The 27,444-nt window shown below is 46.3% G+C and overlaps 1 protein-coding gene across 2 annotated transcripts in view; it reads right to left on the reverse strand.

The window, feature by feature from the left end:
- LOC144137553 (diuretic hormone receptor-like) overlaps positions 1-27,444 on the reverse strand; it is a 291,661-nt gene that overhangs the window by 166,839 nt on the left and 97,378 nt on the right. Inside the window, exon 1 of one of the 2 annotated variants that reach the window (XM_077669484.1) lies at positions 20,064-20,166. The exons of the other annotated variant lie outside the window; for it this stretch is intronic. The gene's annotated coding sequence lies outside the window, so the exon portion shown is untranslated. Of the gene's footprint in view, positions 1-20,063; positions 20,167-27,444 lie in introns of those variants that run through there. 2 annotated transcript variants of the gene reach the window in all.

A 27,444-nucleotide genomic window follows, 5' to 3' on the forward strand; every position in this document is an offset into this window, starting at 1 on the left:
TACGCGCCATTGCAAAAATAAAAGTGTATAACAGCATCTGCGGGCGTTTCCTCGCTTGCTACATGCGGGGCGCCAGCTTTGAGAACGGCTTGCGTTTTCACTCCGTCGCTTGAAAGAGGAAATCAGAACATTTTAGCTCGTACAATAAAAGAAAAATTCCCTGCATTGACACGCAGGCACGGCCTTTTCTTTTGTCTTTCTGATGCCTCCCAAAGAGGCCGTCCCTTTTTACTACAGGCTTCTGCCCTTGCGAAACTATAAGCGAAGAATGTGGGGGTCAATGCGCGCCACTTGTGCTGCTGTGGGCGCGCGTGCCGCGGCGAGCGAATAGCTTTCATCTCGGCACCAAGGCTCACATCTGCTTTGTCCGAACTGTGCATCCGTTTGTCGGCGCGCGGCAGCCAGGTGCTTTGCTTTCCAGATGTTTATTAACGTGCCAAGTTCCCGCTCCATACGTCATCACCGGCCGCTCGCATTGGCTGTTTACTTTTCTTTTTAGAGATAGAGGAAGCTCACTCTGTATTATTTGTCAGTGCTTGCCGAATTCACTGTAGCCCATTCATGTTGTGCGCGGCTTTCTCTCTCGTGGTTGGGACACTGATCCCCTGGCCAACGTAGTTATGTTCTTTAACTTGTTCCTGTGTGCCTGGTTACCTTTGCTGAAGAGAGCGGATCCAGCATGCTTGTTTCGCATTGCTTTAAATTTCTTCAAGTTTATTTTTAGCCTCACGGCGAAGGACGGACCATTTATTTATTTATTTATTTACTAATTACAAGTACCTACGTTGACCTTTGGGCATTGTTGTGGGGGGTTGAAGTAGAAAATAAAAAGAGGATGTTATAACGACCCTCGATGTCTTGCGGTGGCTAGTATGTACGAGCTACCACGAGACATCTTGGCACTTGCAAGACAGCAATGTAAAGAGTGTGCAAAATGCAGGAGTACAACAGAAGCAGTACTCCTACACAACGCACAACAAACATCAGCAAAAGAGGGGATACGCAGGAAATACAACACAGGGAATACAACATGATAAATGTGGGGGTTATTACATCTACTCCAAAGGCTGTCTCAATGGCAGTAAGGCAGTCAGAATCTGAGAACATTGCAACTTCAAGCGCGTACCATTCGCAATTGAGTTGGGGAAAAAGAAGTATTTAAATACAATTAGATGACCACGATATTGCCACTTTTGTTGTGCCCTAACTCTTAGGCAGGGTCATAATTCCTGCCAGGGTATTCACCACCATCCCAACCAAGGAGGTGGAGAAGACGAGGACGCCGAAGTGTTATCTCGGTAGCTTTTCGATACAGGCAATGAGTTAGCGGACAGTCTCGCTGATCTCGCTGTCACAGCTTCTGTTCAATTCGGCATCCCGAGTCTGGCTCTTTTTGCATTTTCATGATTAAGAAGAAATTGGCATCTAGACGCTACTCGGTCGGATGCACTTCTATCAAATGAAGAGCACACAATAAACGTTCGGGTTAAATGTTCTTATTTGGCGTAAGCGTCAATGCGAAGTGACTTCCACAGAGCTGTGCTGCAGTATTTAGATTTGTACTTGTCTAGACTAATTTATATTTGTCTAGAACAGGGCTTTTCCTTAGCGAACTGCGTGTACCATGCCAGGAACCGGAGCCAGTCGAACAGTTATTTTCTCCCCTGTCGCCGCCTCCCGACAGCTAGACACCTACTTTTAAAGGAGCCAATTTAACGTATGGGGTTGACTCTATCACTTTTACTCATCCCATGTATAGATGCAAGTAATTTCGGGTACGCTTAAAGGAATATATATATTAGGGCGGGGCTGGAAATGTCCGCGTCTCATGTCGTCTCATGTAATCGCCTATGTAGTTACGATTCTAAAATACCGGGACACTCATTTACGCTTCCCGCTTACTAAAACACCGGAACAATTGTTCACCCCTCACCCTAGAACAAAACGCGCACTAAAAGAACACACCGGGGCACTCGTTTTCCGACGCTTCAGGATAGGACGTTCAAAGACTCAAGACTTTTAAAGCAAAGCTGCATACCACCGCCGCCCCCACCCCTCCACAGTATCACCTGCGTAGGCAAAAACGCCAAGCCGCCCAGAATACACTGATTCACTGCAGGCTTCGCTAAGTTTCACGTTAGTAGAGATAGCCCGGCATATTTTTTTTTTTGCATTCAAGCTTACCTTTCTGCAACAGGTGGCTTGAATTGCTCAATAATACATAATTAATGGGAAATTGGGGTTTCAGTCCACGAACTTTCATTTCCCGGATTGCATTCAGGGGCGAAGCACCTTAGGGGCTTTCGCTGTCGGCGGCGTCTTATGTCGTTGTCTCCTGGGCATTCCTTTTCCAACGCCTCACAAGGCATATCACCGGCACAGGAAAGTCAAATAATAGCGAGTCTTGGAAGCAGGACTCCCAGAAAGGGTGAGAAGCATTCCTACAACAGCGAAGGATTCTCCGATGAGGCGGGGATCCTTTGTAAAACTTGAACAAATCGTCCCCGATCCCAGCGCTGCAGCTCCCGAGAGCCCATTGCATGCGCTTGCCGGCTGCATAGCGCGTTTACGGAAGAAGGCGCGACGTGTTGTCACGTGATGCGCAGCGCTTAGACGGAGTGGATAGCTTTAATTTATCTCCGGTGTGAATACTTCTCCAAGAACCATAAAGACAACATATAACCGTGTCTTACATGACAGAACCAGCCTTTGGGAGCTCACTCAACTCACCGCGCCTCTGAAGACCCAATTTTCACACAAAAAAACTTAACAGCGCAAAACCTTTAAATCGCCCGCCACTAATTGCGGCAAAACCGTAATGGGGAAAAATACCGAACAAGATATTTATCAGTGTGCTAACTCTATGTTGGCAGTCAAGCGGCACGAACAAACGGAAGTATAGAGGCATCACTGGGTATTTGTAGGCGTGACTTTGGTCTGGTGCAGCCAGTGCAGCCAATCGCACAGCCGAGTACCCACGACGTCGTAAGGGCTGGTATATCGCCACTCCTTCATTCATAGAGATTGTTAAAAGCTTGCGTGAAAATTGACACTGTTGTTATTGCAACAATGTATCTTTTTACATGTGCCAAACTTGTTTTTCCTGCATATAGTTTTGAAATTTACTGTTAAGCCCACTTTTCAACACCACACGCCCTCCAGCCGCATCGTGCAGTACTGGTGAACTGGATAACATGACATTTAGAGCAGCAATCAAAGCGGTCAAGGAAACTGTGTAGCTCTATTTCATGAAGGTATATTTAGACGCTGCCGTCGGACGGACGTGACCGACCTTATCTGCTCTTCTCTCGCAAAAGTACTGCGCGGGAGATTGGCGAGTGCATTCATAGTTAAAAACGAAATTCCGAGAAGATTTAGCAGCCCTAGACCACAGTTCTAGCGTGACAGGTCAATAACTGCTGTGAGCTTCTTTCGGGCGTCTGTAGGAAACCAAGTGCCACCTCGCAAACCATTCAGGTGGCCATGAAAGCATTAAAAAGGTCGACCATTAAAATGTTGCTTTTTTCTGATAAAAATAATATCAATTTCATCGCTAAATTAACGAAATTGTTGATGTATTCAGGAAAAAATGAATCCGTGGCGACCCCGCGACCACTGTACGGCGATTTCTCTATGAAGTCCCAAATGCTTGCTTGCACTGTCGGCGGCCGCGGCGGCCCAAAACCACTACCACGAAACATGGCTGCACAGCTGCAGTGGGGCCTCTAGACACGTTTAATGTATAGCTAGAATGGTAACATGCAGTTAATACCCGTAGTACGTCACTACACCGCGCAATTTTAAAGTTTTGCGATGTTTAGTAAAAGTCGTATGTGGCTGAAATTGAGCAAAACGGGCTACCAAATGCCGGCTGTTTCACATTGTACAAAATTGCGTTTTCTCTTCACGGCCCCCATAAACAATGCGAACGCTTACAAGTTCTACCTATGGAGAAAAAGCAGTTGCGGAAATTACATCAGCATTAAAAAAACTACGTTGCACGTATAATTAACGTGCACAGCATGGAACGTAACCTACGAGTCGGGTGTTTTCTTTGGTACTGCAGGCAATGTTTCTGGACAACCAGCTCTCCTGTGTAATTGCAAACATTTGTGGCACCTATCTTGTTAATTTCCCAACAAATCGGAAGTCGGGGTGTCGACTTATTACTGATACTCCAGCTCACCAGCCACCTCAGGTTATTTAACTAGCACCTCGGGGTTTATTGCCGTTTCGGCAACCTGGAATACACGATGGACGTGTGCAAGCGGAGATTTCAAATATATGGCACGGGAAACAGCAAAAGTCTTTAACTTCTCGCGACGTTAGTGAAAGTGCTGGGAGACCATGGACGCCTCTTATGCCTCGGGGCAGTACACATATCGCAAGCGGGGACACCGTACAAAGACCAAAGTTCCGCACTGCAGTTTCGGACAGTGAATGACCGGACGAGCTCGAATGGTTTCCATGTACATAGCGGCGTGTAGAGTGCAGGGCCCGTGACGGATAAACACGCGGATGGGGACTCAATGTTTACCCAATGCATACAGCGCGCGCTCCGTCCACAATGCGGTCGTTTTTTTATTCTGTGCTCGTACCACTGAACCGCAATGTATAGGGTGGCGGACGTTGTTTGAACATAGAGCACAACCTCAGCGTTGGGATGCACCAATGCTGACATGCTGATCGTAATCGCCTCCTCGCACATCTCCTAAGCTGAAGGTATATTTGCTTTGACCTCCACAAGCTCACAGCATACGCAGAATGGCTATGATTGATCGTGGCGGCGCGAACCTTCGCAACTCCTGCCACAACGATGAGCACTGACCTCAGGAACTCTGCTTTTCGGCGCAACTGCCAATGTGGTCGCCTCGGCATATATACAAAAAAGGACAGCTTCACTGATACAGTCCCACAATTGAATTCAGGCTGCAGTTGTAAACTACCACCAGCCAACCCGAAAATTTTATGATTTCACATATATAGCGATAACTGAGCGCGATAAATGAGAGCGATTCATATATAGCAATAATTCAACAAACCTCTGTTCCTCCTTTGACCCGACAATCTTTTGTACCACAGGCACGTAGCAAAACGTGGCGGTCGTGAATTTGACGCCAAAATAAGCATTTTGCAACGATAGATTGAAAAGCTACGCTTGACAGCTTGACATATAAGGCTCCCTCGGGTTATATTCGGGTGGTAGCGGTAAGCGACTAATCCTCTATGCCGAGTGTAAAGCACCTTCATCACTAATTTTTGTTTTGGTCAGCGAGGCGTGGGTAGTTTATTCTCAAAAGTGCGAGTAACGAAATTTTACATGCGCTGCAGTGCGGAACTAAATGAATCCTAACTGCGCAGTTTGCTCCCAATTCACTGTTCCCTTAAGTTAGCTATTCGAGATAATGTTATAGCGAAGCTGTGTCGCGCTAGGTTCTGACAGAAATTGCGCGCGTCTATCGGCTTGCGTTCAGAAATAATTGCACGGACTCACCGCAAAGCTTTAGTAAAATGCTCTGCAGTTGCCTATGCACATCGGAAGAAGTTATACCGAAACATTGCCACCAAGACGACTTTATTGCTACACCGAGTTTCATTTACTCGTCGTAACAAGGTTCTTCACAGTGAAGTTTTAAACATGACTGAATACCCGTCTTCTATAAGTAAATCGCTGTGCACGGAGGAATTCTGGCGACAGGAAACGGCTGGGACTATTCTTTAATCGAAACTGTCTCAGAACAAAAACACATGAGAAATAGCTTTGAATTAACTCAAAGGAAGCCATGTGTATGTGTCATTTGATGTATGTAGGAAATCATTATACAAAACTCAGTATAGATATCTACCAATACAGCTTCGCTGATCTTTTATTTTCACAGTTAAGGAAGTTCTAAATCATCTTTAATAAGTGCTGCTAGATTTCCAGAAATGCTGCAGGGGCCGTCCATAGCACGAGTCCACAGAGTAATGCCGTTCTGCAGCAAGACACAAAAAAATAATTTTCTTTCCAAGGACGGCGAGACGTATAACTTTACCTTGCACATTGTACGTCCTTCTACAGCGCATTGAACTGGTGCATTGGAGACGCTCCTTGTTATACCTACCACGGATGCTGGTACAAGCCTTTGAGCAAAGAAGATAAGCTGCTCCGTACCGCTCTTAGCCGTAGGTCTGCCTTTGTACAAGGCGACGGTGAACTTATTGTTCTCTTGACATACGACCGTTTTTACAGCAAAGGCGGAACTCGCGAACGGTTTCTCAAGAGCTATTAGCATACATGTATATGCAGTGTATAATCGCAACCACGTCATCGTCACACCTCCATTTCTATACTGGCTCGCGGAAAGGCAACAGCAGGACGACTGGAGGGTGCTCCTGTAAAGCCAATTTAACGGGACGTGCTCGCGTGAAGATTCCTCCGCAATCGGTGAAGCGGTCATGGCAATTGCGTTGAAACCAGACAGAGCGCGGTTAGTGGCGCGCTAGATTGCAGCCGGCGCACGCTCTCACGCGCGGAACACTGCCTGCGGGCAAACGAATTCATGGCGTGATTTTCCACCTGCACGGATAAAAGAGCGTTAACTTTCTGCCCTTAGTCGGCTTCTTCGCACCCTTTAGGAGGACCATTACGAACACGAAAGCGCATAATTGTCTAAGCTTCACAACACGCGAAGAAGACCGTTTCCAGCAGAGCTGGAACTTCACTTGAGAACTTGAGAATGTGCCAGGTGTTGGACGTCATCCTAAGATGCGCTACTTATATTGCACTGTACTCAGTAGAAGCGGAGAGGGAAACATACTTTCCTATAACACAACATTATAATTTTCTGCCTTCTCCTTCCTCATCCGAGCGGAATTTAAAGACAGCTACTGCGGTGTACTTAAACCTAAGGCCACTCTTTTTGTTTTGACCATTTTTGTTAAACGTTTGTTTCGGCAGCTTCGAAATAGTCAAATCTCGATATAACGAATCACGCGGGACCTACGAAAATCGTTCGTTATTTTGAAATATTGTTGTAATAAAAAACTGGCGGTTATAATCCAGTGTTGAAACCTTGGAATAAAAATCACGTACATTTGCAGTAGGCGAGTCTGCAGACAGGCAAACTCTTAAATAACAATGTTGCGCTCACTTCAGAGCCACGTTATTTGAAGAAATCGGACATTTTCTTCTCGCGCGTGCCGCACGCAGGACCGTTTAGGAATGCCTCTACATATTCCACCTTGCAAAACACATCGGGTACGCCATTGCACCAAGCAATGAAAGTGCGGAATTTGTTCACGTGCCCTGAAACATCCCTGTTCGACGCGATCTTATATATCTTCTCCCGTGTTCGGTGAAGCACAGTCGTCTTTTTTCGCGTCGTCATCGTCACTAAATATGACTGCTCTCGCTTCCTCTTTGCTTTGTCGCTAACTGCATTCATCTTTAGATCTCGCACAAACGTCGCAGCAAAATTACGCACAACAACGAAATACGTGCACGCACACGTGATTAGCCTGAAGAACGACCGACCGGCCACCATCACCCAACACAACGAGAGAGAAAAGGGGCAAACGCGGCTCGGTTTGCTGGACTACTGCACATTAATCCACAGCTCTGTGGTGGCGCAAGCTGTTTGCACTCGGCATGGTGCTGATGATAGCTACTGCTCTCAGGGAATACACAGAGAAACAGCGGTTTCTGTTGCACGCGAGAGTTGCGACGTCCGTACTTTTAGCCCAATTCGTAACAGTGATGTTCCTCGATAGTAATGGGAAAAATAAATTACGTGCGTTATTCTGAAATACGCGTTGTATTTAAATTCGTAGTCTTGAAATATTTTCAGATTGAAAATATCAATTGAAAATATCAATTCCCAATCAGCAAGTAAAATTGATCAAGTTGATTCAAACCGAAACCAACTAAAATCTACCGTAGCTGACACGTCCGAAAAGCTTGCCGATATCGAAGACCGCAGCCGCCGTTCCAATCTAGTGATATATGGCCTCGCGGAAAAAGTAAATGAAACGGAAGACGACACAAAAAATGAGGTAGTGAACGAACTGTTCGGTAAAAAACTTCACGTTAAGTGCAGTTCAATTGGCCGCATATACAGACTTGGAAGAAAAGCAGGCAACCGTCCGTAATTTTGTACCTTCAGGATTATAATGAGAATCAAGAAATACAAAACAACCCAAAGAAGCTCAAAGGTACCGATGTTTTTATTCAAAACAATTACTCTCGCCGAACGATCCGTAGACGTAAACTGTTATGGGACAGTGCCAAGATAGATAAAGCGAACTGAAAGAAACCGTAGCTCCTGCATGATAAGCTGCGGATTGATGGCGACACGTATATGTGGGATGATAGCAGTGACAGGCGCGTGAAAGTTCAAACGGTCATTCCTCCTAGTTTAGCAACTACATTCGAGCCCACAGCTACATAATGCAAATAAAACCTTGCGCCTTAATTGATATCAGCGCCCTAAGCATTCTTAACAAAACGGTTGAACTCGAAAACACACTGTTAACATTCTGTCCCCACATCACCGTAGCCACGAAAACTTGACTTCACAAAGGCATCGATGATACCGCAATTGTCCCTCAAATTTAGGTCGACAGGTGGAAAAGGCGTCGATGTCATTTTTAGCGCCCACGTAACCGTTACCCCTTTAGAACAAATAAAAGACCATAAAAGCTTACGTCTGAAATGAAACATCTCTCGAAATTCCTTTGTTTTCGTTGCCCTTTAGCGCCCTCTTTCTTCTGATGCCGATTTTCTTAGCAAACTCTACAACTTTTCTGTCATGTACTCTGAATGCCACCTTATACTTGCTAGGAATTTTAATCTACCGACCATGAATTGGTCCAAATTAAGTTCCCCATCTTCCAGTAATCAAATCGTCTTTGATATGATGTTAGCGTGTGGTCTGGACCAAGCAGTGAGCATGCCAACACGCATGCAGGAGGAGGCAACATCAATTCTTGACCTTCTGTTCCATAGCAAATGCCTTTCTGATGTTCATGTATCTGTTGATGATGGTCTGTCTGACCACAAGCTAGTTCTCTTTACATGTAGTGTAGCCAATCAACCTGGAAAAATGCCTGTAACGCAAAGAGTGTTTAAAATTTTTTGTAAAGCAAACGAAGAATCAATTCTCCATTACCTTGATTTAGCCTTTTGATTTAGCCTTGATTTAGCCTCGATTTACCCTTTACTGGTGTTGATGTCAACTGCCTTTGGAGTACTTCCCGGTCACTCTGTTGCTATTGCCTCGAAACATTCATCCCGAACAAACCAAAAACACAACCCTCCAAAAATCCGTGAATAACAAGGGAAATAATTCATATAGCGCGGAATAGTAAGCGCATGAAAAAACTAAAGTCACAGGGTCCCTTGTTTCAAAAATTAAAAGGAACCCTTTTGGGAAAAAATAGGTATAGCGAGCATGCTTTCTATTCAGTAAAATTGCCGCAATTCCTTAAGAGCGATCCAGCCAAGTTTTGGCGCCACATAAAGACTAATAAACAAAAAAATGCAAACTGAATTCTGCTCGGCGATCAAATTATTCGAGATAAGAAAGAAATAGCCACGGTACCTTCACTCCGTTTTTTCAAACCCATGCGTATTCGATAATGCCAGTGGAAACTGTGCAGAAATACACCCCGACTTCATAACATTCGAGGGTTTCATTCATATGCTGCTGAACAATAAAACCAAATCTTCTGGTGGTCCGGAGAACATAACAAACGTATTTTTACGTCGTTACGCTGCATCTCTTTCCCGCTTTATTGTTATAATATTTCGCTTATCCTTATCACAAGGCATTGTACCCGCAGAGTGGCGCATCGCTCGAGTACTACCAGTACTTAAAAAAGGAAATAATCTCCTCATAACCAATTACAGGCCGATATCCCTTACAAGCACGTGTTGTGAACTGCTGGAACACATCTCAAATTACGTGATAATTTACCAAAAAAATATCAACAATCTAGAGAAAATCCAAAGGTTACCCGTCCGTTTTATTTCCAACCGATTTCGCCCGTCTGATTGGCCAACTGAACTAATGAATGATAACAAAATTCAAACTTTAGAAGGTCGCAGGAAAACAGCAAGACTAAAATTTCTTTTCTGTCTGTCAGCAAAAAAAAAAAAACGCATACAAGACCTATCAAACACTTTTGCTACGTTATCTTCGCATCCAACACGACCATATCACTCACAAAACTTCACTCCTATCTTTCATCGAACTAACAATTTTAAATACTCTTTCTTTCCTCGCACAATAACAGAATGGAAAGAACTACCACATCATATTTTCGAATCTAGGAACGTGTTAAAGAGTATTGAAAATTTTTGTGAAGTAACTTAGCTTTTGTACCCTAATACGTTGTATATTTGTCTGTTAGATTGTGCCACCTCTTTATTGTTTTCATTTTTAGTGATGTTCTTGTATTGTACCACCCCCACTTCTGCCTGTGCTATTCTTGGCCTCCAGTATTTTCTAAATAAAAAATAAAAAAGTACAAATATAGGCAATCTGGCACGGATTATTAAACTGTTCGTAAATTTGCGAAAATTTGTTAATGTGGGGTTCGTAGCAACGAGATTTGACTGAAGGTGAACAAGACAGGCATGTTTCGCACTGTACATTCTCGTGCAACGAACATGGTGTCGGTGACACACTGACACTGCGTGTGTGCTTGCGTGCGTACGTAAAGTCGGCGATATTCTTAGTGATATCGCGCGAGCGTCGACCGACGTGTGGGTCAGCGCCCTATTACGGTAGAAAGCGGCCAAACGAGCGAGAGCACGTTGCAGGTGCAGAATGCTCCCGCGAGTGCAACCGTCGCCTGCTAGGTTGCTGCCGGAAGTACAACAGAGCGCCTTCCGCTTGTTATAACAGTGCGACCAGCTTTATAGATGGTGACCTGCCAATGCTCGCTGTTGCCCCTTACCGAATTTATTATTGCTTGTGCCTGCTTGGCTTTTTTTAGTTCTTTTCGGCGCCCTTGCACTGAAATTTGCTGCATTATATCCCAATTTACCCGCTCTCCACATTGTTTTTATTTCTTTTTTTCGTAGTTTTTCTTGCTCAAGTCTGTCAATTAACACTGGGGGAAGTGCACACCTTCTCAGGGTTCAAAGGTGCACCTACGTAAGGGTTATTATTGTAAACGCGAAACTATTCCTTTGCTTGGATGGCAAAAGTACGCGCGCGGCTGCGTCCGCCAAACTCGCACCCACACACATGTTGCCCGCGAAAGTCGTCCACAGCTGGCAACCCTTTGTGAACGCGTTTCATAGCGTTCCACGGGTTTTATAACACGCGTACGTCTGAAAAAAAGACGCAAGAAATATTCAGCGCGTTTTGTTCTTTAGTATGGATCAGAAATAAGCACTTGACGCACACTGTTTGATATGATGCAAACAAAACCGGGCCATCTCCAGTAACGTGAAAGATGGGGAGGGGCGATTCATGCAGTGTATAAGTGTATGAAGCGGTTTCGATGACGCGGTTTTGATGTATTATGCGGTTTAGAAGTTATGATGAAGTGTATAACGCGGTTGTGATGCTGAGCGCTCGGCGTCTTAGGCCTTGTGGCCGTGGTGTTTTTGCCCACGGAGATGAAACCGTTGGGGAAGAGAGGTATGCAGCTCTGCTGTAAAAGTCTCGTGTCTTTGAAGCACGGAGCGTTGTACCGCGAGGCGTTAAAAACGAGTGTACCAGTGTTTTAAAAGTGACTCATGAGACGCCGCCAGCCTGAGCCCCTCAGGTGCTTCGCTCCTAACAAACCCGGGCCATCTTCACTAACGTTAAACCTGGGGAGGGGCAAGGTATGCAGTGTATAAGTGTATTCTTGGCACCTTGGAGTTTTTTGCCCATGGAGATGAAACCGTTAGGGGTGGAGGTATACAGCTTTGCTGTAAATTTCTCGTGTCTTTGAATGCGAAGCATTATAAGGCGAGGAGTGTCCCGGTGTGTTCTTTTAGTACCCGTTACGTTCTAGCGCGAGTCGTTGGAAAACGGGTGTACCGGTGTTTTAGTGCCGTGACTACATGAAGCGACGATGACGACAGGATACGTCGTTAGCGCGAGAACCCTAAGGTGCTTCCCCTTTAAATCACGAAGTAACACTCGCCGCGTCGTCAGTTTGCACCACGTGTATAAGGAAAACAAAACAAACAAATGTGCGCAGCTTCCAGTAGCGGTGCAGGGATAGAGAAACAGCAGAGCTGCCGGCCCCTCTCCTTTCGTCGGAGACCAGCAGGCTGTGGCACCTCAAATTGATTTTCCAACTTCCCGTTCAACGTTCCTCCTGACTGCAGTCAGGAAGAAGAAAACTTCCTGGGGGGGGCCGAATCGTCTTGTCCACCGGCTCTCACATCTCTGGAACACATGCTGGAACCGGCAGCAACCGGCTTCAGCAACTCGGCGTCTGTAGCGCGAGGTGTACTGTACAGTGCGCGTCAGGCTTGTCTAGGGCAAGCGAGCGCGCGGCTTCCGAGCATGCTGGCGACATCTACTGATAGTGGCTGGGTTGAAGATAGCTTGCCATTGCGCGTGCGTGGATCTCGGACAAGATCGGGTCGGTCGTCTTATAGCATGGGCCTCTCAAACTTAGAGACGCCACGCCCCACAAGGGGCGCTTTTATTCTGAAGTGCCAACCGTAGCCGGTGACAGGGGGTAAGCGCGTAATTTGACGCCATGCATTATCAGTGCAGCCGTTACTTAATCGCACAGAAGTTTTGACGCAAAGTGCTGCAGTGCGTTCTTGCTGCGTGCTTTTCATTTGCTAAACATGAGATTCAGAAGATTAGGGGAGGTCGTTGTCTAGCATTGCGTAACCGCCTGATGGGTTATTGCACGGCGTCGAACGACGCGTCTATCTGCCCTGTCAACGCTCCTGGCTGCCACTTTGAAAGACAATCGCCCCTGGAGGGTGGTGGCGTCTGCAAATTCGAGCGGCACATGCGAAACGAAGACCGGCCTGACCCTGTCCGAGATCGGCGCACGCGCAATGGCAAGCTATCTCTAACCCAGCCGCTATCAGCAGATGTCGCCCGCACGCTCCCAAGCCGCGCGCTCGCTTGCCCTAGACAAGCCTGACGCGCACTGTACTTCCCACTTCAGCCGCGAACGCACGTGAACTAGCGAGAAGAAAAGCACGCGAGAGGTCCCGCCACGAATGCTGGGCCGAGTGTTCTGGGCAGAGTGTTCTCGAGTGTTCCAGCAATGACGTCATAGCTAGGCGAGGCTTGGCTCCACCTACGCGGCTAGGCGATAGCCATGTGGGCGCCTGGCACCGGAGGAGCGTTTTTTCTTGGTATTTTTTTGCAAACGCCAACAAACCAAGCTCAAGGGTAAACCGCTCCGTTTGTTATAAACCAGCGTGAACCCGAAATTGTGCCGGTAGTCTTGGTTGAGCTAAAGCTACTGTGGAGGCAGTATCGCAGCAACATCGATCGTGATTTGAAAAAAAAAAGTAGCTGCAGGGAGTTCTATAAATGCTCTTGCGAAAGAATGTGCTGAAATATGCTGCGCAAAGTTTTAATGCGTGACATTCTTTCCCGGGTACCCCAAAGCCGGACCGTGTAACGCCCTCATTTCTACAAAAATACGGATTTGGCTCTAGCAACACATTAATAGTTATGACAGCGTAGACGGAGATAATAAGTCAAAACGTAGTTGAAAAACCAAGAAATAAAAAAATGCAAAAAATTAAATTTTCACATAATGATCTCACAAAAGAAACAAAATGCATATGGTGAATCTCCAACCAATACTGAAGAATGAACAAGGAAGCTTGCAGAAACAACGTTCGAATTACGAATAAAAAATATCAAAAATGAGCGAACCATGTAACGCGATGCATTTCCACAAAAATGCAGATTTGGCGGGGCTATTGCCGTTACTCCGTAAAAGAGTACTCCGCACTAATCCTAGCACTTATCTTCCAGCAGTCTCTTGATACTGGTGTAATACCTGAGGACTGGAAACTAGCGTATGTGGTACCAATCTTCAAAGCGGGGGATAAAAATGAATTCTCTAACTACAGGCCAATATCATTAACTTCCGTAGTATGCAAGCTTATTGAGCATATCCTATCGTCCCAAATAATGAAATACCTGACAAATTACAACATTCTATACCCGAATCAGCATGGATTTCAGCGCGGGCGCTCTTGTGAAACCCAGCTGTTTGAACTTACAACTGATATTCATGACTCCCTTCATCAACTTGAGCAGACGGATGCCATATTCATCGATTTTGAGAAGGCATTCGATCGTGTCCCCCAAAATCTCCTCATTCATAAAATGGAAAATATTAAAATAGAACGAAATGTTATTAGGTTGGTTAAGGAATATCTTCGAAATAGGCAACAGGCCGTTACTATAGATAATGTACACTCTTCGTTTCAGCTAGTCAAATCAGGGGTTCCGCAGGGGTCTGTGCTTGGTCCCACTCTCTTCTTAATTTACATAAATGACATCTGTGCTGACATTAATTCTTCTCTTAGGTTATTCGCAGATGATTGTGTAATTTATCGGCGTGTATCCAACCATTCTAGTTGTGTTAAACTTCAAACCGACTTGTGTAGATTGGAAAAGCGGTGTTTCGACTGGCAAATGAACATTAATGTTAAAAAAACTAAACTAATGCGCTTCACCACACGCAAAGAAGTTATTTCATTTGCTTATACAGTGAATAGCGTGATTGTTGAGCCTGTCAATTCGTTTAAATACTTAGGAGTTCACCTCCCAAGAAACCTGTCTTGGAAAGTTCATATAGATTAAATTTGAGGTGACACTTACAAGAAACTTGGTTTTATTCGTCGTTCTTTACGTCAAGCCAATAAAGTTACCAAACTGCTCGCATTTACCTCCTTTATAAGATCAAAAGTTGAATACGCTGGAATAATCTGGAATCCTTACCAATCGTACTTGGCCACGAAAATAGAATCGTTGCAAAACAAGAGCGCCCGCTTCATATCAGAACAATACACGCCCCATTCTAGCATTACGTTGATAAAAAGGAATCTCGGTCTTCAATCGCTCGAAACAAGACGCAAAATTTGCAGGCTTACATTTTTTCATCAGCTGTACCATCACCCTAACAACTTCACTGCCTCAGGAACAAAACCAGCCCAACATATTTCCGCACGTGTAGACCACCCTAACAAAGTTCCGTCTGAATTTTCGCGTACTGACCTGCACCGCCTTTCTTTCCTACCCTTACCCATTAGTGAATGGAATGCCCTCCCAGAGCGTATTGCCACAATTACTAACCACGAAAAATTCCCCGAGGAAATTGTTCAACTGTTTCAGTGTGTACAATAAAATATAGTCTATTCTCGTTTGTTGCCTAGGTCCTACTTTTGATCGGACCTACCCCGTGTATTTAGTTCGACATTTGTTCTGTTAATGAGAGTGTAATACTTCCGCTTGTTTTTGTGTACGGTTTTACCTGTTTATTGTAACCTTCTGTGTACTTTTTTTAACACTTTTTTTTTATTTACTTTCTCCTGCTTAGAGTGCATTGTGCAAATCTGTTGTTCCCCCCTATGTAATGCCCGCAAGGGCCTTTAGGGTGATCAAAATGAATAATGAAAAAAAAAGTGTTATAATAGTGGAAATGGAGATATGATCAAATATCTTCTTGAAAAACATTGAAAATAAGGAAATTAGGAAAATGAAAGTTTAACAAAAATGGCCTCACAAAATCAACAATACGCATCTTACACATCTACCCCCAAAACCGGAGACCTTACGAACCCTAAGAGACCGGAAAACAACGTTAAAAAAACTAAAAATGGCGAAAACGGACACACCCTGCAACACGCACGGCATCTTCGAAAAAAAAAATAGCGACATAAATGTGCTTCATCAATTTAATGATATAAATTTACATCATTGGCGAAAAGAGGCAAAAGAAAACTGAAAAACAATAGAATAATCCAACGTCTTTCGCAACTTATAGCCTTATGTGACTACAAAGAACTCACACTCTACACGAGTGCCGTAAGGTTGCGCCGCATTAGTGACAATTCTCTGAATTTCTGCAGACATTTTGTGCATCACTCTTATCGTACGCGATGGTGCTTGTTGCATTCAGCTGGGCAAGACTGGCAGCCGCACGGAAAAGGGCAATTTCTTTTCACTAGCCTCGGACCGCTTCGGAAGGGGGCAGTGGCTCAAAACTATGTTTCGAATACAATAACTGCGATTCTCCATTGCCATTTGTTGGACTTCTGCACCACCCAAAGGATTATCCGACAAGGGTGGAGCCAGTTATGAGGACAACACCGCAGCCGTTGAAAAGGCTGCCGTCGATTAGTGCTTCTACAGCTGGAAAAATGATGTCTTCCCGAAAAAAGGACTGCGTCCACACAAAGAATTGCTCGACTTAAATTTGAGCCTTCTCTGTAAACTTGCAGGTGCATCGAAGAGCTTCTCGCCAAAAGAAAGCTCGTCGACGTAAAGAGAAAGTTGACAACTTTTCCGAATTTTTAAATGAACGGAAATGTTCTAAGATAGTCCAGCAGGCAGATATGGTAGCAGTGTGGTTTACTTCTGTACATTGACGTTGGCACAGCGAAGAAGTTGATCTGCACCGTTTATGCTCGGTCCCTGGCCAACTCCACCAGCTCAACGCAAAGTAATGGCGGCGTTGTTCGACTATCTTAACAGGATTGGCGTCATTGGAGTGATTTAGAGTAAAAAAAAAAAAACAGGATTTTTAAGCATACTTCTGACAGAAACTGAACCTAATGCTTTGTTATTTTTCTCTCTACTTTTCTTTCTTCTGCTCTGTAATCTATCGGGCCTTTTCTTTTCCCCCTCCAGGCAAACATCTCGGCTTTGTCCTCTAACAAAGAGCCTCTCTCTATTTCGGTGCTGGCTTGTATTATAGGTACTCATCGGTACAGTCGGTATTAATCGAACAGATTTAGGGCAAATCGCCTAGGTGGAGTAAGTTTCTGCGAAGGCTGCGCACAAGGTCGCGGGTTCGATTCCCGGCCGTGGCGGCCGCTTTTCTGATTGAGGCGAAAAGCAAAAACGCCCGTGTGTACGAGATTTCGGCGCACGTTAAAGATCCCCAGGTGGTCAAAATTAATCTGGAGCCCTCCACTACGGCGCGCCTCATCGCCTGCGTTGCTTCGGCGTGTTAAACCCTACAATCAATCAAGTTTCTGCGAAGGAAAGTTTGGAAACCAGCTGAATGCCGCCAACGGCTACAAAGGAAAGCTATATACAGCTTTCTCAGAAACTCTGCAGTTGAAGAAAAATTCTTCCTGGTCCATCCTGGACCAGGATGAATTTTTCTTCAACTGCGAAGTTTCTGTGAAAGCTGTATAGCTTTCCTTTGTAGCCGTTGGCGGCATTCAGCTGGATTCCAAACTTTCCTTCGCAGTACGTATTGGTTTCTACGACCGCTAACGTTTGTGGAAGCAGTCCCAGGCCGCACCGCGAGCGAAGCGAAGCTGGCAAGGTTAAGTATTGAACCTAGCCACACTCTCGAACCGCGCCGCTCCTACAGCAACTTTTTGGGACTGGTTCCCCTTTGTCGCCAGTTGGTGGGCAGTCGCTATCTCTAAAGCCGGTCGTGTGCAACCAACAGGCTATCTTCATCGCCTTGCGGTGACAGCAATTTCGTGTCGGCCTCGTTCGCGGCAAGGCGGCTGATCTCCAGTGGAAAGGGATTGTGTGTGCTTAGGGGAACAGCCTAGCAAGCGGAGGTCGCACTGGCGGGATTCTGTGCGGGATTCATGCACTGGCGGGCGGATTCTGCGCATGGGACGTACTCGCTCATATTTCCCCGATTTCTACAGTGTTAAGGCGTTGACCCAACCCCCAGTGGACGCTGGCACGATATTCCTAAGAAATTTTCCATGTGCACTGATATAAATGTATGTATGTATGCCTTAAAAAACTTCATCCTCGGCGGTTTCGCTAGAGGCCGACCTTTCAGAAGGCAGAATGTGCAGCTTTCTGTATACGTGCAGCGTACGCATCTACCTCTTCCCGTCGGACGACGAGGTTACCAATATGCTTCGATTTATGTTTTTTAAGTGCGAATGCACTTTATAAGCGACCCCAAACCATCCACCGCCGGCGGCGGCGGCGGCGTCGGCGTCCGCAGTGCTCCTCTATATTTAAAAAAGAAACAGCATCCGGCGCCAGGTTTCGATCCGAGGACTTTGCGGCCGCAGAGCGACGCTCTACCGACCAAGCCACGGAGGCGACGCTGATATCAGTGTTAGTGACGCGCCTTATATCTTTAACGCATTCAAACTACGTCGTCAGCGGCGTGCGTTGGCGACTCAGCGGCGTTATAGCGGCTTGATAACTGCGTGGTGTACACGTGATACTACAAACCCGATGGAAGAGATGGAAGAGAAGGCGGCGAGGCGGTGGGCTGCGGGGGCCGAGCGCAAGCGCCGCATGCGGGCCGACAACCGTGCATTCGCACTTTCACATTCTCCCCCTCGGGGAAATGCGGGGGAATTTTTCTTGTTTATATATTGTATGCAAATACGAGCTCCTGTTATCGTATTGCTGTGTCTTACGTGCGTGTTGTTTTATTATGCACGCGTTGGCTACAGTGCGTCACACGTCGTGGCAACAAAATACCGGCTGTTAAAAAAAATGAATTTGAAGATTCACTTAATCAGTGTGCTGTTCTGAACAGCCTTAAATCGACGACCACGAAATCCCATTAAGTTGCTACTTGTTACAGCACGGAACAAAGTGCTACAAAGTGCTACACGAGCACACCAATAAAAACACGCTTTCGGGTTATACATCACCGTTCGCCCCGGTTTGTCTCGCCAGCATCGTTCAACCTTGCTTCCGATCACCCCCTCCTACGTCATTACCGGATTTGCGGTTTGTGTTTTGATGCCGTCCTGGCACACTCCCGGTTCTTAGTGCAGCCTGCTGTCGCAATCGTTTAGTGTTTCCCTCTGCTCTTCTGTGTGTGGTCACGAGAACCCTCGCAGCGCAGAGCATAGATACATCATTACTACCATTTGAATTGCGAGAGAAACACTACGAACGGCGTCGGCGTATTTGACCTTGCGGGAATAATTATTATAAGAGCAGAATAGCCCCCTACATCCGTCTTTTGCAAGCCAGTCCCTCATCTTGCGCAAGCACGCGCTTGGTTGAATATGGCTGTACCTCCGTCACACTCCCGCACAATGGTGTCTCAATGGCTTAGAATTTTCTTCATTGGTGGGGTTGCTTAATGCGCTAGCCTATTTTGCACCTTGTGGACTGCTTTACGCTCTCGTTGCCGGGATTTCTGCTGCAAAACCATGGCCTATAATCTTGTGGGATTCTCTGCTCGTCGTCAATGTGACATACGTAGGCGCATTTGCACCAAAACTGGGCAAATTTTAAGCTTGATGCTGAATGTCAACGTTTTCTATTCCCCGGCGTTGTCGAAGATTCCAAGCCTCCTCCTGCCTTCATGATACTAAGCCTGGCGCTGGCTCAACGAACGAGGAGACTTAACACCAACACAACAAGAAGTCGGACTCTCTTAAAGCTACACCAATGTCTAATACCTTTTCGTTTGGAAGGTTTAAAAAAGAAAGAGACAGAAATATTAGTTAATTTCTTAGAATAATGATTTTTTCCCATTGGGCGCCCTGCCTCATCTATACAGCAGAACTTTCTTCTTAACCCGCGAAAAGTAGCTGCGAATATTCTTTTCCCTCGTCTTTTTTTTTTTTTTATAAAATCACTGTTTAAAGTTGCCGTAACAACAGCAACAGTAGAAGTGGCGCGAACTGCAATTTATGCCATCTATTCGCCTCAAGGTATACACTTCTGAATCTGACCATGCGTTTTTCATGGTGCCATTTCTTGATATGTTTTATTATTTAACCATGTGCACGTTCAACTTCGTTGTTCACCTGGCCCACAAAATTACTCCACTACGCTTACAGAGGTCTTCAATGAAATAAATATGATGGTCATGGTGATGAAGATGCCATCAATATTGCGAGCAACAGTGGATTAGCTGTGCGTTGTCCTGACGACCTTGCGGCGGAGCCATAGTCGTATTACCTCGCAGGGCAGCCGCTCCGGCCAAGGGATTGCGCTCCTGCAGGTCAATGCCAGTCTTTCGAGCTGCCCGCGGAGATTCCCATCCAGGGGGACGTGATCTGCTTCCCTCTGCAAGACAGGTTCAATGATCCAATTTACGGCTTTCCCCCATTCTACGGCCGCTGACGTTACGGCAGCTTTCGAAAGTGATTTTTTAGCAAAAAAAAGGCGAAGAAGAAAACGAAACTTCGCGGCTGCATTTCGCCGGTCGAGAAGAAAGTTTCTCGTTTTTCTGGGGAAAACGACCATTGGTGAGTAGCGGACTGCAGCAAGACATCACTATTTCTGGCGTTCAGTGTCTGTAAAGTAGGCCGAAAATAGGCCTCCTGTCACTAAAGGAGGCATTCTGAGTTAGAAGAAAAACACTTCCTTTGAGAATATTGCATGCAGTTTATGACCATCACAAAACAATATTTCCACCCTTTATGTCACCTTCAGTGCATACAAAGAATTTAAGAAATACCTCAGCACATCCTGTGGCGTGCTTATTAAGCAAGCACTAGCGTCTATTCGGCGAACGCGTCCCCTCGTTATTATCGCCACCCTTCCCCCTCCACACCACTTCCTTCCTTGCTCTGTTGCTGCGAGTCCCACACACAACTGCGTTCACATCGCCAAGAAGAGCGAACACTTAGCGGGAGCGCACTTTGTTGCTCCCCTAGATGCCGCTTCTGTTGATTGTCATGCTCGTGTAGGCCTCAATACATGTTTATAACAAATGTTGTCTAAGTCACAGGCGGTAACACATTCAGTTTGCCAGACAGAATCGTCGATCTTTGAGCTGTTGAGGAAAGTTCTCGTCTCCCATTCAGGAGACCCCAGGAGACCCTTTTTTTTTCAATTTACATACATCCCTTGGTGGAAGGGCGCTTCTCATTAAAAAATATTGCGTCAATCCGAACATTCTGCAATCTATTTCTTATGCTTTGAACCGCCACGTGACTTGTGTGCCACCCGTGAGCCATGCTGTGTGACACACTTAGCGAATTTTACGTGACATCTCTTGGCCAGGACGCCAAATTTCTGACCTGTCGAATTAGCTGACGCTGTCGAATGAAAAACCTAGCTTCGTGAAACGAATGCGCAAGCTGAGTTACACACGTTCGCTAGCGAGAGGCCCTGACAGGGGCCTGGATCCCATCGCAGCACCTTAAAGCTATTCCGTGAATTTCCAGCAGTACGAATTCCAGTTAGCGGGAATTTTGTTGGCCCGAGTTAACCATTATGGAAATAAATACGATTGAAATACGATTGACGAAAGACATCCCTGAAATCTAAACAAAATAGCCGCAAGTATTCAGACACCCCCCTGCACTCATTTGTTCTGTTAAGCAAAGCTTAATAACCATAGCTTATTTGTTGTATTCGCCTCTGATGTCTTGTTAGTTGTTCCTATGGTATTTTTAGTTTTTAACAGTTTCTTTTAGTCAGTTTCTCTGTTTTTTGCTGTAACCAAAGCATGCACAAAAAATAGGCAATGTGCAGAGCTGCTGTGTGACAGCGGAAGAGGTTATACGATGTGCAGTCCCTTGCTTTATTAAAGGGGGAAAGGTCATTTGCAGGGCGATGAGGGCAGTTGTTAAAAGAGCAAATTTGGAGAACAGGTATATTCGTGGTGAATGTAAAAGAACAGTAAATAAAGAAGACGTGGCAGACTGACGCAGCACTGAAGTCACACCTGAAGAGTATGATGAAAACATCGCAGTAAAATACATAACTGTGGGGATGCCGAGTTAGTTCACTCTGTATCCAGCGACGACGAATGTAATAATACATGTTCATCTCACGTGGATACGAGAGACCGCAACCGCAGCGCTCGCCGAGCTACTATTAGCACAGGAATATCCTCTGACAGCTCTGACCCTAAAACGCAAATCCGGACAAGAACTGTGCAGGCAGGGGGAATAAAAGATTGCGCTTTCTCTGTCTCTGACAAATCACGGTTATAGTGCCTGTACATAAAACACATGCCATTGAAATGAACGTTGTAGACGGCACACGTAGTGCCAAGCGAAGGCAGCCATTTGAGCGCCGAGTGGCATGACTCTTGTGTGTCTTCAGTTCTTATCGCAGTGAGGGAATAAGCAAAGGGGACAACCATCAGAAATGTTTAGCCTCGCCACGGGTTCTCCTGTTGCTCCTCCACAGCGTCTGCCAACGACGGCTGCACAGAGAGTATTTCTCAATTATTCGCTCTACTTGCCCACCCGCGTGCTTGACGACCACAGCCGCCACGCACATACACGATAATTCCTGATACGGTTCCCTTCGTGTCTACGCCTGGTGTCGCTTGCAAGGAATACATCCTAATCCTCTCCAACAGTTTCGCGCGATTCCTTTACGTTTCGTATCAGCACTGCGTCTGCACTGTCGTCCGTATTACCATGCTTTGGTAGGGACACCTGAGTTAGCACGACCAGCGTTTCTTTGCCGGGTTATTCACCGATCGCCTGGGTTCCTGTGCCCTGCTAATAATTATTGGCCACCTGCTTCGCCTCTCATGCCAACTGACTTACCATTTCAGTTAAGTCCTTTGGCATTGCTTCCGCATTTTTTTTTTCTGTGCTCTTTCGCCGACACTTTATTAAGATGTCCCGGTTATGGCTAGCAGTTTCAGTCTATTTTCCCTTGAATTCGTTGTTTTTGTACTTGTCTAATTGACTCTTCAGTTGGAAACAGTAAGGACGCACTTTTCACTTCAATTATGACGCAGCAACGTCCGCTCTTTCGACCCTTCTTCGAATTCTACACTCCTAAAAAAACAAATTGATGTCGCAACTATATCGTACTTTGAAATAAACATCTCTGTCTGACCTGAAAACCTGGGCGAAAAAAAAAATCTTTTGTTGTAACCCGCGGTGAGGAGTAAGACGTCGCTCCGAAGGCGTACCAATATCCATGGCCACTAGCCAAACCTAACGGTCTCAAGTGAGCTGTACGTGATGTCTAACGCCAAACACGCCGCTTGGATGTGGGAGGGTGGTTTTTCGGGATAACTTTACTTGACCCAAATTCCTAAGCATGCGTAACTAGATTGCGTAGAAAGCCAGCACACCCTACTACAGGGAACATTACGTACATGGCCCTGCCTAGCTCTAAAGTGTCGCTTGGCGACACATGGTTTTCCCTGGGCTAATGCAACGTCCCAGCAGAGTCACAGCACCGAACCACTGTAATAATAATCTATCGCCAGGCCGGAAGACACGTCGGCTGTTAAGGAACTCGAATTGGTCTAGTTGGCGCCGAATGGCCCAGCGCAGGTTCGGACCTTCGATTTTCCTTCTATCCTCGAGTACTTCTCCGCGTACAGAAAGGCACGCAATTGGTTCGGCCACTAAGAGCGCATCATTAGATCCAATTGTCCGCGAAACGACATCACAACGCAGCCGCAAAGAAGCCCGCGCCAGAGTGCGTGGGACCATTTTGCCCCTTCGAAGGACTGTTACGCGTGGCCGACAGAACAACCCACACACCAGGATGCTGTGAAAAGGACAAATTGAGATTTGTCGAGACTGGAAGAGTCTGAGGTCTAATAGGTATTCCACCTGCCTTTCGTCTCCAATAGCCTTTTATATGGGCAATAATTTGGTCTTTAATTGCAGCCGATGGGGTACCGCAATTTGTGTTGCTGAGCTGTAGGCTGCGCAACGGCAACTTGTCTCGCGTAAAAAAAACACCCGGAGAGTTAGAAGAATGATTTGTAATGATTTGAAGAAAGCTGTACATTTGTACCATACAAGAAACCGCACTCCTCATCAGTTTCAATCAAACGTAGCCGCAGATACGCTTGCGCCAGAGCGGAGATAAATAGCTGTAATCTCCGTACTACATGTTTTCCCGCTCAATTTAACCCAATCGCCACACCATTTAATCCAAGCGCCAGTCAATTTAATCAAAGTGCCATCTAATTTAATCCAAACGCCATCGAATTTAATCCAGGTGCCAGCGAATTTAATCCAAGTGCCAACCAATTTAATCCAGCTGTTGGAAGGTTGTTCAGGGGTGTTTTTTGCGGCATTAGGCGAGATTTGCGGGCTTTGATGCGCGTGGTGTGATGGAAACGTGGTGTTCCTTGATGTCTTACGTGTGAACTATCACATGCGCGTACCGTAATGGACATTTACTAACATCCGAAGATCAGGAGAGCGGTCTCGTTTGATCCGTAGGTGGCGTGGGGTGATCGTCTGCGAGGTCGTCAGAAGTGCCGTCTGCTGGCGTATTTGTTACCCCAGCAGATTTGCCAGCGTATTTTTACGCGAGCAGAGGACACTTCTGCCACCAGCAGGCGATATTTCTAACGATTTCCCAGACGATATTATAATTCGGAAATATCGCTTAACACTGCATAAAAGCATAATGAGTTTTTACCAACGAAAAGTCTTAAAGCATTGTTACGCAAGGAGCAGACAATAATTCTGACGCGAGTTACACTACGCTGGCAAGTCGGGTGGCGTAACAATACCGGAACAGATGATACGTCTAAGAAACTTGTATACGATCACCACACGGCACCCACGGAGTAAAAAGACCGCTGTCCTGGCCTGCGGGCGTTGGAAAATGTCCTGAGGAAGACTGAAGAAAGCGCTGGGTGAAGGAAAGAAGAAGTACAACTCCGTTTCAAATGTCGACAGAGCCCGGATAGTTGAGGTTTATCAGCACGGTGGCGACTTAAAACTTCTCGCTGAGACACTTGGCATAAAAGTCAAGACGGTGTTAGAGACGAGGGGCCCTTGGGTTGTCTGACTCGTTCATGCCCGCAGGTCCGGGCTCGGCATGGTGTCGGACTAGAGACTCGAGATGACTGCTTAGGAGGAAACTGTACAGGAGGTTAATTCGACATGATGACAGTCGAGACAGGAGAACAAGATTAACACGAATACAGTCGCTTAAATATAGTTCGTATTCCCCAGATCCCTGGCTAGGGAATTTAGCTTCACACAGGTTGTCCAATCAGGTGGGCAGTGGACGACACTTGATGCACCGCCACGACATGAGGAGTGGCTGATGCACACGGACCACTCGGTCGATTGAAAGGGTGAATATCCACGTAATCGATCGTGTCTTGTGCCGGAGTTGCACCACTTCGCGCAAGTCTTCATTTTGGAGGCCCCGTGAGAACGGAAATTCAACTCGGCTCCCAGCACGTGAAGACGAGTGACCTCCTGCTCTCGCCGACGGTTGGAAACCGAAGAGCTTGGGCCCTTGAAACCGCTCCCTTTCGGTTGACCCTTCTTTCATACGTGTACGAAGGAAAGAAGTGGCCCGCAGCGTCCGGCGAACCGAGGATATAGAAGCCGCCACTTGAAACCGCCGCCGCCGCCGCCGTTGGCGCCAGGGTATCTTGCCTCCTCGTGCCTCTGGGTGATTCATCCACGCACACCGTGCTCTAGAGCATGCGAGGAAGTTTTCACAGGCCCGTGTTGGCCGATGCTAACAACGGCTAGATCCATTGCAGCAACGGACCGCAGCACCGCAAGAAAACGTGGCGGTTCGTCAAAGAAGTTCGACGTGACCGTCGTACACGCGCTGACCGAGATTGTTGGCAATAACCCATCTTTCACGCTTTCTCAGTTTCGGTCTGCCCTCGCCGAAACCATGCAAGACCTTGCGATTAGTTTCTCCAGCATCGACCGGTTGTTAGATGGCCACGGCTATTCCCTGAAGTTGGCCACGCTCAGACCATTAGAGAGAAACAGCCCGGAAGTCAAGGCGAAGCGCCGGGAGTACGCAGAATGGCTGCAAAACGATGGCACGACGGTGTCACGCTACTACATTTATGAGACCAATTCTAATGTGTGGTGTGCGCGGAGTTTTGCAAGAGCGAAGAGAGGTGCTCCGGCAGTAAAACTTGTGACGGGCACCAGAGGGGCAAATGTAAACATCCTGCTCTGTATGTCGGCCAACGGCATCGTCCACTGGAGTATCGCCGACAAACTACACTGGGCAGGCTTCAACGAATTCTTTGAAGAAGCATCACAGCAAGCAGCAAGCACATGAACAGGACCCCGACGGCGAGGCGGTCTTTATTTTTGACAATGCTCCAGCCCATCGATTAGCAGGAAGTGGCGGCTTTGGTCGTGAGCCAACACACGATCCAAAGACTGCCGCCCTACAGCCCTTTCTTCAATCCAACTGAAGAGGTGTTTTCGAAGTTGAAGTTCAATGTCAAGGCCTACCTAGAGGAACATCGACAGGCGCTCGTGAACGCGCCAGCAGGTGTGACGAAAAAACAACACCGGCGCTCCATGCTTGTCAACGCCGCGAAAGAGGCCATTGAGAACATCACTAGCGTTGAATGTGCAGAGTATGGCAGACACAACTTTTCGTTTGTTCGCGCTGCCATTAACATGGAGAATATCTAACCACATTCAGTACGGTCGCTACATATTACACCTCGAGATATCGCGAGGTGTCGTAAGACTGTTCACTTGTTCCTTCTGTGCTGTAATGTGAAAGACCCACTAAATAAACAATTTCACATGGTCAAGTCGTATAGCCGTTATGACCACATGCAATTTTATAAGATGTGCGGATCGTGTGTCATGAACACGAGTAAATCAAAGGGGCTTATTTCATATCCGTTAGGCCATAACCGGTAACGGCAGAATCAGGGGGGGGGGGGGGGGAAGTGATGAGATGTCTGAGTGATTATTTACCACTCTCAAGTATGACTGCAACTACAGGTTTTCCGGCTCAGGTTAATCCAAATGCCCATTGAATATTTAATTCCAGCGCCAACCACTTCAATTCCTTCGCCAACAAAATTGATCCAGTTACCAGAAGAATGTTCAGGAGAGTTTTGGGCGAAATTGGGCACAGCTTTGCGGACTTTGTTGCGAGTGGTGTCATGAAAACGTGGTGTTTCTTGATCCATTATGGGCAAAATTTCTTATGCGAACAGCTCAATATACATTTACCAACACGCGCAGACCGTTGCTGTGAGCTGATCGTCTGCAACAGTGCCGTCGATAACACACGTCAGAAGTGCCGTATCATCTTCGCGTAACAATCCTTCGCAATTTCCTTTGATAAAGCACAGTACATAAATGTCCTTTGCATTTTGATTTTCAATAATTCAATGTTTTTATGCAGTGTTAAGCAATATTTCCTAATTATAATATCGTCTGCGAGATCGTCAGAAATATCGCCTGCTGGCAAAAGAAGTGTCGTCTGCTCGCGTAAAAATGCGCTGGCAAATCTGCTAAGGTAACAATACGCGAGCAGACGACACTTCTGACGGTCTCGCAGACGATCACCACACGCTACGGATCAAACGAGACCGCTCTCCTGATCTGCGGATGTTAGCAAATGTCAGTTAAGAACACCACGTTTTCATCCCACC

This window comes from Haemaphysalis longicornis, unplaced genomic scaffold (assembly GCF_048455015.1).
Source record: "Haemaphysalis longicornis isolate Haplotype H1 unplaced genomic scaffold, Haemaphysalis longicornis Haplotype H1 scaffold_40, whole genome shotgun sequence".
NCBI lineage: Eukaryota > Metazoa > Arthropoda > Arachnida > Ixodida > Ixodidae > Haemaphysalis > Haemaphysalis longicornis.